The 16,147-nt window shown below is 40.2% G+C and overlaps 1 non-coding gene across 1 annotated transcript; it reads right to left on the bottom strand.

Moving 5' to 3' along the window:
• Positions 1–15,014: 15,014 nt before the first annotated feature.
• LOC120107206 lies at positions 15,015–15,120 on the bottom strand. Its single transcript, XR_005509107.1, has one exon. It is a non-coding gene; the product is annotated as a small nucleolar RNA R71 (small nucleolar RNA).
• Between the last annotated feature and the right edge of the window lie 1,027 nt (positions 15,121–16,147).

Consider the following 16,147-nt stretch of genomic DNA (forward strand, 5'->3'; position numbering starts at 1 on the left):
CCCGTAGTGGTAGAGAGTACCTCCTCACTGACTCTCAGACCTCTTTACCCACCATGGACCCCAGAGTTCTACAAGATATTTTGGAACAATTAGCTGCATTACGAGCTGATCAAGACGGATTCAAACGAGAGATCTGTGCTCTAGTGCAACACCCTAGGACTTCTGAACCGTCAACCCCAATCACAGCTTATCCCGAGTATGGTTTGACCACACCACCTATAGTTTTTTCCCATCTCCCTAGGAACCAACTTCCTCCTGATCACCAGCGCGATCTTGACGAGCGACTACTTTGTACCGTACGAGTAGATGCTCCCACATTTGCTGGTCAATTAGAGCCGAGTGTGTACCTTGATTGGAGAGCAGCCATGGATAACTATTTTGAGTATTATGAAATGACTGATGATAGAAAAGTACGATATGCTAAAATGAAGCTGATTGGGCAAGCTCACTAGTATTGGCATAACGTTGAACATATGCGTGACACCCAGAGGCTTCCTTGTATCAACACCTGGGAGGATATGAAAGAAAAATTGAATGAGAAGTATTTGCCATTCTCTTACCGACAACGCCTTATGGATAGGTGGCAGAAACTAACTCAAGGGACTTCAACCGTTGCCGATTACATTGCACGATTTGAGGAGTTTCACATGAGGTGCAGTGTAATCGAAGAGGAGACTGTTACTATTTCTAGGTTTCGAGCAGGACTCTGCGAGGAGATCCAGAAAGAACTAATCCTCCGAGAGATTACTACTCTTGGCCAAGCATACCAGTTGGCTCAAGATGTAGATAGTTTCTTACAAGCCCCTGTAGTTGAAAGAGTAGATGCCCTATAAGCCAATCATTTGATGGGTTTCTTTTTGTAATCCTCCAAATCATGTACTTTGACACTCGATATATATCAGTAAAGGCATTGTGTTTCATCATTTGCTGCTTATCTATTTTATTATTGGATGATGAACCCCATAAATTAGGACATTGGTTTTAGGATTATGATGAGATCATACCAGTGAGACCTAAAATCCTAAAATCCTAATTTAGAATATTCCCAGTCAAATTGGTATATTGAGTCGGGGATCAATATTACCGGAAAGACTGGCACATCTTATGTATGCTCAATGTAGAGAGTGATTGATCTCACAATCACTTGTGTGAGACACTAATACAAAGATGTGGGTGCTCATTAGAGGAATGAGTTCACTGAAATGACCAGCCATGAGAACATTTTATGGATTCTTACTTAATTATCAAAAGATGGTTCTCATAGTGGGAGTTGTGCAAGTGATCCTTAGACCTGAGATCACCATGGTACCTTGTGCACTTGAAGTTATGTTTTGGTTTACCCTCATTCACGACATTGCGTTGTGCACGGGATATTCTGGATATGGTGGATTTTGTACGAAGGTTGTGAGTAGGTCAACAAGGAATCAGTCACTTCTAGTAAGAGAAGGTAACATCCTACTTACTCTAATCTTATGATGATTCAAGAAGCCTTTGATCAAAGCAAAATGAATATTAGAAAGAGTTTCTAATGTTTCATTGTTTGAATTATCATATAAAAGATTGAGAGAGACATGAATAAGTGATTGAGTTTGATATTGATCCATACTCGAGCACTTATTCAGGATGTAGTATGACTGAGGGATTGAATTGCACAGTAACTTTCTACTGAAGAGTATGTTTGGATTTGTCCAATATATTCCTCATCTTTCGGGTAGACATGATACGTTGCTAGACGTCAATCATGTCTTGTGGGTTGATCGGATCAAAGAGTTTGATTAGATCAAAGCATCAGAAAGGTTCTGATTGCTAAGTCAGGTTTAGCACTAAATTGAACCTAAATTGGATTAGAGGTATTCTAATCAGGTTAGGTCAACTTGCACCTGCACCTACTGCTCGCTAAGATAAGGAACCCAATGGGTCACACACAAGGAAATTGATCAAGGGTCTAATTGGATTAGATCATGTTTGCAAGATGAACATGCTAGCACGTGTTGCAAATCCTAGCTCCTGATTCAAATTAAATTCGAATATAATTCTTAGATTAGGTTGATCTAATATGATTAGATCATGACCTAATATGGGTTAGCCAAGAGTTGAAACCCATTTGGCTTTAATTAGACCTGATTTGATTAGGTTTAATGTTTTCTTTAAGTTGGTTAAACCCAATTGGATTGGGTTTGATAGGGCCTTCACTTCTGGACCATTGGATTGCTTCCTGGATGAAGGATCTGGTCCACTGGTTGGCGCCTTCATCTGGACCATTGGATGGCTTCCTGGATGAAGGATCTGGTCCACTGGTTAGCGCTTGAATCTGGACCACTGGATGGCTCTCTGGATGAAAGATCTAGACCGTTGCTCAGCGCCTGAATCTGGACCACTGGATGGCTCTCTGGATGAAAGATTTGGACCGTTGCTCAGCGCCTGAATCTGGACCATCGGTGATGGCATCTTGCTTCTGGACCATTGGATGGCACCTTGGATGATGATGCCCTGATCTGGACCATTAGATGGCGCCTAGATCTGGACCATTGGCTTTGGTTCACTGCATTTGGGCCCTTGGATCATCAGGATTTAAGAGGGAGATGTGAGAAAGAAGTTGATACACCCTTCTCCTTAGCACCCCATCATGATGGGATGCATCTCCTGGCACATGCCTCATCATGATGAGGTGTGTGGATGGGATGCATCCCTTTATGATGCATCCCTCCATCTCTTATAAGTAAGGAGGTGCCTTGGGGTTCTAAAGATCATCCAAGAAAAAGCCTCTCCTTCTCTCTCCCTTATCCCTTCTTTCTTACAATTAGAATCAAGTTTTGGTGGAGCTAGAGTCTTGAACCCATTCCTGTGTGGATCAACATCGGAGGGTGAACATTTGGGCACCTTAGGACATCTTCAGATATATTGGATATAGCGTGATAGGTATTCTTCTATACCAAGATTATATTTTCTACATTATTTGGTTATACTATTAAGGCGATCTTGGCTTATTAGGGTTTCATATAATGGGTTTTATAAGAAAATTTTTATAATCGCGTATCTTCCGCTGCGCCTTAGGGCACTGGGAAACCCTAACAGTGGTATCAGAGCCACCCTTAATCAGTTTAACCAAATGATAATACATGCTATTATCTTGATGCTATGAGATAGCTAGGTTGTTTGTATGCATGATTAGTTTATGCTATGAGATAGTGTTATATTCATGTTGTAGCACAGTATAATTGCTAGTACTAAATTATAGAATGTGCAATGAACCAATATAGTAGTATGAAAACTTTGGGCTAACCCATTCTGGAACAATCGACTCAGTTGATGTCTAGGAAGGAAGCCACAGGTGGTTACTTAATTAGGACCTCACTCTCTGAGTGAGGGGTGCCTCCCACCTGCTTTTCTGGCCAATTATTTGATTGTCCTTTATGATTGAGCTTAATGTTAGTAAGATACTACTATTTGAAAGCCCTCACTAAATTCATAATTAAGTCGTAGTGTTAATTGCTTTAAGCTGAGCCATTCTGAATCAATTGACTAAGTTGGTGTCTAGGAAAGAGGCTATAGGTGGTTATTTAATTAGAACCTTACTAAGTAAGGAGAGCCTCCCATCTGCTTACCTGGCCAACTATTTGATTGACCTCCATGAAAAAGCTAATTGCTGATATAACACTATAAAGGTCCTTCCTTCATGCTTAGATATTATTATGTCAATATCTACGCTAGCTTGTTGTGATTCCCACAAGGCTAGTATTAGGGATTGATATTGTAATATCTTGGTGCATATGATGCATATGGCATATTTTAATATGTTGCCTTGTTGTGATTCCCACAAGGGCAGCATTATTCAAATATGACTGTATAAAAATGAAGGGTTTGACTTAACTAGACACAATAGTTTGTTGTGATTCCCACAAGACTATATGTGTGCTAGAGGACAGAATAAAGTTGAGAATTGCATGGGATGCAATTGGAAAGAGTTTCCTATCTTTGAACTTATAAGGGCTTGTTGTGATTCCCACAAGGTCTTTTATAAGGAATTTGGATCTCAACCCCACTAAGAAAATTAGTATTTTCTCGTTCATCATACTTGAGGGTTATGATATTCGATAAAAATAGTGGAAGTAACAATTAGATAAAAGTCCTTGTCTGATTGAATACATGTCATCATGATTGGTCTGCTTATATTAGTGTTCTTTGTAATTATAGATTAATTCTGCAAAAATGGCATCTTCACTCTCACTTAGAGGTATCTTAGATACAAACAAATTGACTGGTCCCAACTATGTGGATTGGTTGAGGAATTTAAAGATTGTTCTCACACAAGAAAAACTTTCCTACATTCTTGAAACCCCTGACCTAGGGTCAGCAGGGGAAGATGCAACTGAGGAGGAATTGGCCACATATCGTATGTGAAAAAATGACAGTTTGACTGTCAAATGTATCATGCTTGCTTCTATGAATAATGAATTGCAGAGGCAGCACGATAGCATGGATACTCACTCCATACTCCTTAACTTAAAGGAGTTATATGGTGAGCAGAGCAGAACTGCTAGATATGAGATATCTAAACAGTTGTTCCGTGCTAGAATGATCGAGGGATCGTCTGTGCAAGACCACTGTTTAAAGGTTATAGACTTAATCACTCGATTAAGTCAACTTGGTTTTGCTATGGACAGTGAGCTCAGTCAGGATTTGATCCTGCAATCACTACCCGACTCATTCTCGCAGTTTGTTGTGAATTATCACATGAACAAACTGAATTCCTCCCTGCCTGAGCTTCTAAATATGCTGAAAACAGCAGAGTCTCACATCAAGAAGGACAAGGGTCCGATCCTTCTTGTTGGTGAGAGCTCAAAGAAGAAGTCGGGCAATAAGTGTTCAAAGAAAAAACTAAACCCTAAGAGTCACATCAAAAAGAAGAAGGGAAAGAAAATCTCTGGACCCGGTACCTGTTTCCACTGTGGCAAGACAGGGCATTGGAAAAGGAACTGCAAGAGCTTTCTTGCAAGTGTGAAGCCTGATGTAAGTGTTGCATGAAAAGGTATGTTTTTATTACATGCCAATATGACATTAAGTTCTTCTGATTCTAATTCATGGGTATTGGATACCGGCTGTGATTCTCACATATGCAAATCTTTGCATGGACTGCAGAAAATTAGAAGACTGAAGAAAGGTGACTTCGAGCTATATGGCGCTGGAGGAGAATCCATCCAGGCTGAAGCTGTTGGCACCTACATACTGGAGCTACCCTCCGGAAAGTTCTTGAAGCTAGAAGACTGTTATTTTATGCCAAAAATCATTAGAAATGTAATTTCAATTCCTTTGTTGCTTAAGAAAGGATTCAAAATAAATGGAAAGAGCAATGGTTGCTCTATTTCTTTATCTAAGGAGTATTATTGTCATGGCACTATGGAAAATAGTCTTTTAGTATTATGTCTTAATAATGTTATGTTTCATATTGGCAAAGATAATAAAAGAAAAAGAGAAAATATTAATAATACCCTCCTCTGGCATTACCGATTAGGTCATATTAGTGAGACAAGGTTACACAAGTTGTATAAAGATAAATTCTTTGACCCTTATGATTTTGAATCATTAGGAACTTGTGAATCTTGTCTTATGGGTAAAATGACCAAGTCTCCATTCTCGGGACATGGAGAAAGGGCAAGTGAGTTGTTAGAACTCGTACACACTGATGTGTGCGGTCCTATGTCAACTCAAGCTAGAGATGGATACTCTTACTTCATCACATTTACTGATGACTTATCAAGGTTCGGTTTTGTGTATCTAATGAAACATAAATCTGAAGCCTTTGATAAATTTAAAGAGTATCAAAGTATGGTCAAAAAACAAACTGGAAAGTGTATTAAAATCCTTCGATCTGATCGAGGAGGAGAATACCTTTCTAGTGAATTTTTAGACTATCTTAAATTAAAGGGTATACTCTCTGAATGGACACCTCCATATACGCCACAATTAAATGGTGTAGCTGAAAGAAGGAATCGTACCTTATTGGATATGGTACGGTCCATGATGTGCTTCACAAATCTTCCAATTTCCTTCTGGGGACATGCCCTAGAAACTGCTGCATTAGTATTAAATAGAGTACCATCTAAGTCTGTATCTAGCACTCCATATGAGATATGGAAAGGAAAGAAACCTAATCTTAAGTATCTTAAGATATGGGGTTGTCATGCTTATGTCAAAAGAAATTTTGGACATAAGCTAACTGCTAGATCGGACAAATGTATATTTGTAGGTTATCCTAAAGACAGTTTAGGATATATCTTCTATAATCCTACCGAACAAAAGGTATTTATTGCTAGGCATGCCACTTTCTTGGAAAAAGAGTTTTTTTTAGAAAAGGGCAAGGATAGAAAAATTGAACTTGATGAAGTTCAAGACCTACAAGGTGAGACACATAATAATCCTCAACCAGATGTACCCATGGAAGAGGTACAGCCACTACACACTACTCCTTTTCGAAGGTCAGAAAGAGTGCGAAATGCACCTGAGAGGTATGGATTTATCATTGAGAATGATGAAGCCCACATCGTTGATAATGATGACCCTCTGACCTATTCGGAAGCTGTCAAGAGTAGGGACTCTGACAAATGGTTGGACGCCATGAAATCCGAGATAGATTCTATGTATACAAACCAAGTGTGGACTTTGGTTGATGCACCTGAGGGAGTGATTCCAATAGGGTGCAAATGGGTATACAAGAAGAAGATAGGAGCTGATGGCCAAGTAGAAACCTACAAGGCCAGGCTAGTGGCAAAAGGTTTCAGGCAAAAACAAGGCATTGATTCTGATGAAACTTTTTCGCCAGTAGCTATGCTCAAATCTATTCGGATTATGCTTGCTATAGCTGCATACTATGATTATGAGATCTGGCAGATGGATGTCAAAACCGCCTTCCTTAATGGTCACCTTGAGGAAGAGGTCTATATGACACAGCCAGAGGGATTTGTCTCAAGAGGGAGAGCAAATCAAGTATGTAGGCTTAAGAAATCTATTTATGGATTAAAGCAGGCATCTAGAAGTTGGAACATCCATTTTGACATGATAGTCAAAGAGTTTGGCTTCATTAAAAATATAGATGAACCTTGTGTGTACAAGAAGACTAGTGGGAGTGCTATTGTCTTCTTGATATTATATGTGGACGATATATTGGTCATTGGAAATGATGTTCCAATGGTGCAATCGGTCAAGACTTGGCTATCAAAGAAATTTTTCACGAAAGACTTGGGTGAAGCATCCTATATACTTGGTATAAGGATCTATAGAGATAGATCTAAAAGGATGCTAGGTTTGTCCCAGTCTAGGTACATTGATAATGTGCTGAAGAGGTTCAACATGGATGGAAGTAAGAAAGGTTTCTTACCCATAGGACATGGCATACAACTCTCTAGGAAGATGTCTCCTAAGACATCTGAAGAGAGGAATAGAATGAGTTCTATTCCCTATGCTTCGGCAGTAGGGTCGATCATGTATGCTATGTTATGTACCAGGCCTGATGTAGCTTATGCCTTGGGTATGGTAAGTAGATTTCAGGCAGATCCCGGGGAGGATCGTTGGAAAATTGTGAAAAGCATTCTCAAATACTTGAGAAGGACTAGAGATGTTTTTCTGATTTATGGAGGATCAGAATTGAAACTAGAAGGCTATTCAGATTCTAGCTTTCAATCTGATCCAGATGATAGCAAGTCAATCTCTGGATATATCTTCACTTTGAATGGTGGAGCTGTGAGTTGGAAAAGTTCCAAACAGCAAACTATAGCTGACTCAACTACTGAGGCAGAATACATAGCTGTTAGTGAAGCTGCTAAGGAAGCAGTCTGGATGAAGAAGTTCATCACAGAGCTGGGTGTAGTTCCTGAGATTGCCGGACCAGTCCCAGTTTATTGCGATAACACTGGAGCAGTTGCACAGGCTAAGGAACCAAGGTCTCATCATAGATCCAAGCACATTTTGAGACGCTTCCACCTTGTTCGAGAGATAATCGAAAGACAAGACGTCAAGATTGAACGAGTAGACACAAAGAACAATATAGCAGACCCATTTACTAAAGCTCTACCACAGCAGCAATTCAATCGTCACCTCGATTGTATGGGGTTAAAATATAAGGGCGATTGGCTTTAGTGTAAGTAGGAGATTGAAAGAGTAGATGCCCTATAAGCCAATCATTTGATGGGTTTCTATTTGTAATCCTCCAAATCATGTACTTTGACACTCGATATATATCAATAAAGGCATTGTGTTTCATCATTTGCTGCTTATCTATTTTATTATTGGATGATGAACCCCATAAATTAGGACATTGGTTTTAGGGTTATGATGAGATCATACCAGTGAGACCTAAAATCCTAAAATCCTAATTTAGAATATTCCCAGTCAAATTGGTATATTGAGTCGGGGATCAATATTACCGGAAAGACTGGCACATCTTATGTATGCTCAATGTAGAGGGTGATTGATCTCACAATCACTTGTGTGAGACACTAATACAAAGATGTGGGTGCTCATTAGAGGAATGAGTTCACTGAAATGACCAGTCATGAGAACATCTTATGGATTCTTACTTAATTATCAAAAGATGGTTCTCATAGTGGGAGTTGTGCAAGTGATCCTTAGACCTGAGATCACCATGGTACCTTGTGCACTTGAAGTTATGTTTTGGTTTACCCTCATTCACGACATTGCGTTGTGCACGGGATATTCTGGATATGGTGGATTTTGTACGAAGGTTGTGAGTAGGTCAACAAGGAATCAGTCACTTCTAGTAAGAGAAGGTAACATCCTACTTACTCTAATCTTATGATGATTCAAGAAGCCTTTGATCAAAGCAAAATGAATATTAGAAAGAGTTTCTAATGTTTCATTGTTTGAATTATCATATAAAAGATTGAGAGAGACATGAATAAGTGATTGAGTTTGATATTGATCCATACTCGAGCACTTATTCAGGATGTAGTATGACTGAGGGATTGAATTGCACAGTAACTTTCTACTGAAGAGTATGTTTGGATTTGTCCAATATATTCCTCATCTTTCGGGTAGACATGATATGTTGCTAGACGTCAATCATGTCTTGTGGGTTGATCGGATCAAAGAGTTTGATTAGATCAAAGCATCAGAAAGGTTCTGATTGCTAAGTCTGGTTTAGCACTAAATTGAACCTAAATTGGATTAGAGGTATTCTAATTAGGTTAGGTCAACTTGCACCTGCACCTACTGCTGGCTAAGATAAGGAATCCAATGGGTCACACACAAGGAAATTGATCAAGGGTCTAATTGGATTAGATCATGTTTGCAAGACGAACATGCTAGCACGTGTTGCAAATCCTAGCTCCTGATTCAAATTAAATTCGAATATGATTCTTAGATTAGGTTGATCTAATATGATTAGATCATGACCTAATATGGGTTAGCCAAGAGTTGAAATCCATTTGGCTTTAATTAGACCTGATTTGATTAGGTTTAATGTTTTCTTTAAGTTGGTTAAACCCAATTGGATTGGGTTTGATAGGGCCTTCACTTCTGGACCATTGGATCGCTTCCTGGATGAAGGATCTGGTCCACTGGTTGGCGCCTTCATCTGGACCATTGGATGGCTTCCTGGATGAAGGATCTGGTCCACTGGTTAGCGCTTGAATCTGGACCACTGGATGGCTCTCTGGATGAAAGATCTGGACCGTTGCTCAGCGCCTGAATCTAGACCACTGGATGGCTCTCTGGATGAAAGATCTGGACCGTTGCTCAGCGCCTGAATCTGGACCATCGGTGATGGCATCTTGCTTCTGGACCATTGGATGGCACCCTGAATGATGATGCCCTGATCTGGACCATTAGATGGCGCCTAGATCTGGACCATTGGCTTTGGTTCACTGCATTTGGGCCCTTGGATCATCAGGATTTAAGAGGGAGATGTAAGAAAGAAGTTGATACACCCTTCTCCTTAGCACCCCATCATGATGGGATGCATCTCTTGGCACATGCCTCATCATGATGAGGTGTGTGGATGGGATGCATCCCTTTATGATGCATCCCTCCATCTCTTATAAATAAGGAGGTGCCTTGGGGTTCTAAAGATCATCCAAGAAAAAGCCTCTCCTTCTCTCTCCCTTATCCCTTCTTTCTTACAAGCCTCTCTCTTTTGTCCTAACCCAAGACAAGAGGGTCTTCTTTAGGACAAAAAGGCTAGTGAATATTTTAGAGGTAGAAAGGAAGAAGAAAGTGAAGGAAAATCAGCCAATTAAATCCTTTGGAAGGGTTGAACAATTAGAATCAAGTTTTGGTGGAGCTAGAGTCTTGAACCCATTCCTGTGTGGATCAACATCGGAGGATGAACATTTGGGCACCTTAGGACATCTTCAGATATATTGGATATAGCGTGATAGGTATTCTTCTATACCAAGATTATATTTTCTATATTATTTGGTTATACTATTAAGGCGATCTTGGCTTATTAGGGTTTCATATAATGAGTTTTATAAGAAAATTTTTATAATCCCGTATCTTCCGCTGCGCCTTAGGGCACTGGGAAACCCTAACAGTAGTGAGGCGTACCGACCCTCGACCCATGGCCCCAGGAGCCCGACCTAATCAAAACTACCTCCCACAACCCAGGCAGCTTTCCAATCCTTCTAACCAGCCTGGCCCTAGCCAAGCACCGATTCAGACATCCTCGATACCTATCCAGAACCCTTCAAATGATAAAGAAAAGGGCATACTAGGTCCCAATCCTCGTTCTAGAAGCCAAACCCAATGTTTTAGGTGCCAAAAATTTGGCCATATAGCATCCCAATGTAATGCCAAGATCTATCTCATGACTGAACTAGAAGTTGAAACTCAAGCGAATGAATGTGTCGAAGAAGTCTATGAGCCAAACGTTGAGAATTTTGTAGAAGACTTTGGAGACGACAAGACCGGGTTAGAGTTTCTCCAAGCTGAACCCCAAAAGGAGCCCACTGATCCAAATAACCAAAACCCTAGGCTTCATGTGGTTAGGTGCACTCTAACTCAGACTAAGACTGAACAAGATTGGCGTAGGACCTCCCTATTTTACACGCTCTTTAAGATCAATGGTAAAACATGCAAAATCCTATTTGATAGCGAAAGTTGTACTAATGCCATTGCTTCCAGAGTTGTCTCCCGCCTCGGTCTGAAAACTACCCCTCATCCCAACCCATATAAAGTGGCTTGGGTAGATAAGACATCTCTTTCGGTGTCGGAAAGATGCCTCGTCCCGATTCAATTCCTATCCTATAAAGACGAAATCTGGTGCGACTGCATTCCAATGGACGTAGGTCAAGTTATCCTAGGGAGGCCTTGGCTATACGATATGGACGTCACACTTCGTGTAGCTTTATGTTCTAGGGTCGGAAGATTATACTGAACTCATTGCCTCCTAGAGAGTCCGCCCCTGAAAAGAAGAGTGCCACTCTACGAAAAGATGAATCACTTCACATCATTACTTCAAAAGAGGTAATGAAAGATATCGAAAGCCAATCACTTGTATTTGCCCTCGTGGCTAGGGTTATCAATGTGGAGTGGAACCCTGAGCAACCATTGTGATAAGTGCTGAATAATTTATAATTTAGTTATCTTTCCATAGCACTTATCAATGTTTTTAAACTGATAAATATATATTTTACCATAAAATTAAATAAATATTGAAATGAATTTAAAATATGGTAAGAGGTAAATAATTCTTTTCTCAAAACAGACTCTAAACTTGTCTCTCTCCTGGTTATAATCTTTCATGAAAACATATAAGGAGGAGATTGTGTTGACCCGATTTGGTAACCTGATGAAGTTGTAATCAAGCTAAGGTTATAATTAAATGGGTTTTGGTCCTGATTCGATCGAAAGTTATAATTAATTATGTATGGGGCAAAGGTTTGATTAACCCTTTTTATTAGGTCACGGTCCGGTTTTTAGTCTTGTCTGGTCGAGTTTGATCTGAAGCAGCTTAGCAAGAATTAAATTTAAATGACAATGGGCTCAAGGACAAGTCAACCATCATGACCCACCTCAAACCCAAAGTCAATTCCCAACCAATTCGTTATCTGCCTTCATATAAAATTTATAATAATAATAACTAAAAATTCACGATTCACTGTTCATATAAACAGTGTCCCGTTAAAACACTGTTCATATGAACAGTGTTAAAAAAAAAAAAAAATTAAAATGCCGAGAACACTGTTCATATGAACAGTGTTCCGTAAAAACACTGTTCATATGAACAGTGTTCTGGAAAAACACTGTTCATATGAACAGTGTTAGAGAAAAAATAAATAATACATAATAAATAAATAAATAAATAAATAACAATAAAAAAAAATAATAAAAATGGCTTGGCTACTGTTCATCTTCTTCCCCCGAAGAACACCTCACGCGGCCGCCCACCGTCCGCGGCGACGATCCCGTGACCAGCATCTCCGCCTCGTCCTCCGCCTATGACGCAGCCCGCAGCCGAGATCCAGCTCCGCCATCAAGCCGCGTCGAAATTCCGGTGTCCTCCCGACGATCCCGCGACCAAATCCGCCGGCGACCAGTCCTTCGTGATTCCAGCCGGCCGCAATCAGCCGCATGCCCACCGTGCCCGTGCGGTCGACTCTTCCCAGCCGCGAAGATCCGGCCTCTCCGCCATCACCGACCAGATCCCGCGGCCCCTCTTCCTCCTCTCCCGCGATCAGCATCCCGGCACCACGCCCCGAAATCAGCCGCCGTGATTCCTTCTTTCCTCTCTCCACGTGCGCCGGACAGCTATAAAAGGAGGAGGGTGGCCATCGGTGAAGAGGGGGAGAGAGCTCGGCTCGAGAGAAAAAAAAAACAGGGGAGACCCCCTATTTTCGGTGAAAAGAAGAATCCAGCCGAGAGAGAAGAAGAGAAAAAGAATAAAAAAAATAGAGAGGGTTTGAGGCGGATGGCAAAGGAGTTCTTCAGCCAACCAATGGAGATGACAAGCACCATGAGCAGCTGAACCTCGGTTTAGGGGTTCGATGAAGCCATAGAGGAGTATTTGTTTCATTTTTATTGATTTGAGTTTGTATTATAAGATTGTTGCATGATGAAGAATTTATCAATTGATCTTATGATTTATCCAATTTATGTGAAACATTTATCTTGCATAAAATATTTTACATAGATTGATCTATTTCATCGAATCCAACACCTGTGGTTTGGAGGAGATATTCATGTGATATCGATTTCATGTTTAATGATTTAATGATCAGATGCATCATGCTAGGTTAGACAGGTCATGCTTATCGTTAGAGTAGATGATTTGTGTTAGACTTAGATGATTCATGCTGGAAATTAGTTATAATTTTCTTTTATGATTGCTTTGGCTTGTAGTCGGAAGCAATCAAGTCTTAAATACAACTCAATCATTCAAAGCGTCACGAATATAAATCTATCGGTGGACTCTAGCCCTAAACATCTCTCTCCATAGATAATTCATACTATTACATCCATATTGATTTTTAGTTTTTATCATTCACTCTAGCTTATACCCTTTGAAGTAATTATTTAATTAGGACAAATAACTTATTCTTCAATCCCTGTGGACCGACACCCGTAATCACTATCCTACAGGATACGTGCTATTGCGTGGTTTATTTTCGAAATTGAAAGAACCGATCAATTTTTGGCACCGTTGCCGGGGATTGCTAGCATAGTTATTTTTCCTATCATTAAAAAAAAATTAATTAATTAAAAAAAAACTTTCAAAAAAATATATAAATAAAAAAAATTATTTTCTATTATTGTTACTTTTCTTATTTTTTTTTCTCTTCTACTAATTTTTTTTTAAAATTTTTTTTTGATCTTATTTGATCAGAAATCGAAGGAAAAATCTGGGATGATCAAAAAGAGAACTGCTGGAAAAGAAATGCTGTAGAGGTTTGCCTAAAAAAAAAAAATTAAATTGCTGGGGAAATTTCCTTTGGTAACCTCTAAACCTTTCTTATTTAAATTAAGTATTAGCTTGAAATTTTGTGGTGATTGTTTGATTTTAATTTCAGCAAAAGTGTGAATGCATGCCTGATACACATACACCAACTAATCTGCACTTAGTAAGGGCAATCACCCCAACAAGATAAGAGCCGGATTTCATCACCGGACTCTTGCCCAACTTAGGTGAACTCAATCTCACATAGTGTCACTTTAATTAAAATCAATTAGACATTGGCCCCTAGGGACATTCGAGCTCAATAGGACGAAGATCACCGAAAGTTGCACCAATTTCGCTCTGTGGCTTAGTTGATGTCTAGGCAAGCTTTGTCCCTATAAGGGAGACAGTTCATCTATTTGAGGCAAGTGGGTTTTAAGTGGGACCTTTGCGAATGCATCGTGACCCCTCCACTTACCTGGGAGCTTACCTGGTCAACTCGGTTCATTAGACCGGATTGGAGGCTTAGGTGCCCTCTTCAAACCAGTTAGGAGCTGTCTAGTGATTTTAGGACAAAGACTAGGATTGATATGCTTTTCTCTTTTATTGCATGCTTGATTGATCGAGTACTAGTGTATGCACGGTAGTCGTTCTAGAGTACGAAACCTATTACCTTTTGACCCTGAAATAGAACGAACCCTTAGGAACATTCGAGCTAAGATCAAAACATTAGGATCATCCCCACCTCTTAAGATGGCTGAAGAACAACCCAAACTCCTGAGGGAGTACTTTACTCCCACTATTTACACTTCCCCATCTTGCATTCGATTACCCGAGGTAGCAGCTGTACAATATGAAATAAAGTCTAGTGTGATCCAAATGCTCCCATCTTTTTATGGGCTCACCAACGAAGACCCATACAAACATTTAGATGAATTTCTTGAGATTTGCACCACTGTCAAGATTCAGAACTTCACTGATGATGCCCTGAAACTTAGGTTATTCCCCTTCTCCCTTAAAGATAGAGCCAAACAATGGCTGAATTCTTTAGAAGCTAACTCAATTCGTTCTTGGGATCAAATGCAACAATTCCTTAAAAAATACTTTCCTATAGGAAGAATGAACCAGTTTAGACGTGCCATTACAAGCTTCTCCCAAACCGAGGGAGAAGAATTTCATGAAACTTGGGAGAGATTTTGGGACCTAATCCGTAAATGCCCTCATCATCAAATACCCAAGTGGCAGCTAGTGCAATGTTTTTATGACGGTTTGACTGAACGAAACCGTCAGATGATCGATGCTGCATGCGGGGGGACTTTCATGCTTCGAAATGAGCATGAAGCATGGCAACTATTTGAAAATCTTAATGAAAACTCTCTCCACCATGCTTCATGTTCTCGTCAAGCACCCCCGAATTTTCAAAGAAAGGGGGCTATTTGTGAAATAAGTCATTCTATGGACCTGTCTAGCAAGGTAGATGCATTGTTCCATAAGATTGACCAACTAATGATAGGAGGACATGTCGTTAGCTCTTCCCAAGCACAAGTGTGTGCTATCTGTTCTAGCCCATCGCATCCTATTCATGAGTGTCCCTCAGCACCCCAATATCCCGAACTCGTGCAAGAACACATCAATGCTGCCCAAACACAGCCCAGACCGGGTAATGATCCATTTTCCAATACATATAATCCGGGATGGCGGAATCATCCAAATTTTTTTTGGAGGCAGCAAGCTTCTAATACCTCCCAACCCTTCTCCCAAAATTTTCAAAACCCTCAGAATTTCTATCTCTACCGTCCCTCCACTCAATTTCAGCACCTCCTCCTCCAACCCAAAGAAATACAGCCTTTGAGGAGAAGGTGTTGACTGCCCTTCAAGGTTTGGAGGCAAGCACACAACTATTGCACTCTCACACGCAATCAATTGCTAAGCTAGAATCCCAAATGGGTCAACTAGCTAATGCATTAAACAAGCGAGAGGAAGGTAAGCTTCCAAGTCAACCAATGAGTAATCCTAGGGGACAATACGTGGCTCAAGAAACTCAACTAAATCATGAGCAAGCTAATGCTTTGACTACCCTAAGGAGTGGACGTATAATATATAATAAGGTTGGGGAGGGTAACAATAAGGAAGGAGAAGAAGAAGAGAAGAATGTGTCACATGAAAATCCAAAACCTTCTTCAGCTAGTCCACCATCTGCCACAACCCACATTCCAAAGGCTCCATTCCCTGAAGCACTTAATGCACCCTCTCCCTTTG

This window comes from Phoenix dactylifera, unplaced genomic scaffold, assembly GCF_009389715.1.
Source record: "Phoenix dactylifera cultivar Barhee BC4 unplaced genomic scaffold, palm_55x_up_171113_PBpolish2nd_filt_p 000792F, whole genome shotgun sequence".
Taxonomy (NCBI): domain Eukaryota; kingdom Viridiplantae; phylum Streptophyta; class Magnoliopsida; order Arecales; family Arecaceae; genus Phoenix; species Phoenix dactylifera.